This window comes from Saimiri boliviensis, chromosome 7 (assembly GCF_048565385.1).
Source record: "Saimiri boliviensis isolate mSaiBol1 chromosome 7, mSaiBol1.pri, whole genome shotgun sequence".
NCBI lineage: Eukaryota > Metazoa > Chordata > Mammalia > Primates > Cebidae > Saimiri > Saimiri boliviensis.
Genome location: NC_133455.1, coordinates 17,942,938 through 17,945,105, shown reverse-complemented (window position 1 = coordinate 17,945,105; position 2,168 = coordinate 17,942,938).

Below are 2,168 nucleotides of genomic sequence, written 5' to 3'. Positions count from 1 at the left end.
AATATCTACAGATCTTCTCTTATCACTAGATACCCTTACAATTTCTAGGTAGTTCTGGAAGTACATCTTTGAGGTTCTTTATATGGTTTCTCTTGCTAGAAGTTTCTGGAACTAGGGTTTGAACATCATCCTATAAACCAAAACAGTTATTTACAATACAAATTTATTTCCTTTCCTTACTTCAATCCATTGGGCAGCTAAAATTTGAGAAACCAAACCACATGTGACTGAGCCTTAAGAGGGCATTGCTAGTCCCATTCCCATTACATGAAGAAAATCACAGTCACAGATTAAATCCTGCCTGCCTTGACATGGAATATAAGGCCAGCATTTTTCCAGAACCAGAATTTAAGACTGAAGACTGGCTCACTGCTACAGTTCTCAGATTTCATAAATTAAAATACAAGATTCTGGGTAAGCTTAAATACAAATAGATGGTCATTACATTGATAGTGTCAGTGTATCTCATGTAATATTTGGGACTCCACTTATACTGAACACATTCATTTATTATTTATCTGAAACTGAAATGTATCTGGATGTTCTATATTTAATCTGGGAATCTTAGTTGAATTAAAAGCTTGAACACTGGTGTGGATTTAGAAAAAAACTTATAGAAAAACAATCAAATACAGAAGATTGGGTAGACTCATCCCAAATATTTCATGTTGGGTGGTATGAGCAGACTGCTCTTGTGGCTATGAAAATGGCCCACACTGATTGATAAAAGCAATTCCAGGCATGAAGCTCTGTGATAAGCAGCCCAGATGAAAGTTCTCTGTGGACTCCTTGAAGTGGGCACTATGAATATCCCATTGTGCAGAAGGAGAAACTGAGGTCCAAATATCTTGCAATTTTTTAAGTAAATTTTACTGAGTCTGGAGCATTTTAGGATAAGTGAGCCCTTGATTTTTCTTACAGAGGTACAAAGATGGGAGGTGACTGGCTTGGGGTCCCACACTAGGCTTCTGCAGAGCCAAGATTCTGACCCCAAGTCTGCATTTATTACTCCTCTCTAATTCCTTCCAAACCCCTACCAATGTTCTGCTAGCTTCGATCCAACTCAAGTTCCACTGAACCAGCTTTAAAGAAACTGAATTTCCTTAATAGGTTTCCCTAGACAAATTACTTGAGAACCAGGAAAACTCAAAGAGAGAAAAGGTGGAAGTTAGGAGCCCTCAATTCTCCTTCTGGCTGTGCTACAAATAGGTTGTACAAACTTGAAAAATCACTTGCTCTCTCAGACCCTCAGTGTGGGGTTTGGAAAAATAAGGGGGCCATACTCAGTAGCCCCCAAGTCCCTTCTGTGGTTGCAGTCTGCTCTGCTAAGATGCCCTGTCTCCTGCAAACTCCAGCATTGGAGCCTCGCCCTCACACACCCAGCGTCTTAGGCTGATACAATAGACAGCAGACAAATCCCATTACAGACCACTCTGTGAGTCTCCACTTTGTCACTGACTGTTATGTGACCTTAAATAGGCATTCTCCGCTAATCTCCCTGGGCCTGGCCTCTCCTATTAGCAGCTGGAGACAAGGATATTTACCTGTAATAAAGCTCTTTGAGCTCCTCAGATAAAGAGCTTTGCAGTAACACAGCTCAAAGTGAGATTTTTTTTTTTTTTTTTTTTAACGGACCAGCACACAAGCTTTGTTTTGTGTTTTGCGTGTCTCTCTCTGCTCCAACACTCCAGAGAAGTGCGAGTCTTGCTTGCCCTCCAAGTTTTCTCTGGGTTAATTCATTTGTTTGCTTTGAGTTAGAACCAGTCTTTCTTCTAGACTAGAGGTTCCCAGATGATCTCAGTTTAGGGTGACTTTAGTCTCTTAGTAATTTTTTTTCATAAAGTCCCTAACAATTCTGTTTATGAAGTCATTCACTCCAAAAAATGTTAATATGTATGTCTTAGCAATTTAGCACTGCTTGAAAAAGAAAACACATACATTGAAAGAAAAAATATTATATCATATTTAAATAAGCTGATTTACAGAGTAATGAGATATGGGTACTTGTTGGGTACTATAATTTCTCAAGCCTTGGAATCAGATTAGTTGCTATCACTTTAATTTTATGTTCCACACTGATTTTCATGTGAGACTCGGTTTTTGTTTGTTTGTTTGTTTGTTTGTTTGTTTGTTTTAAACACAGCCACTTGCAAAAAATCCAGCTTCTC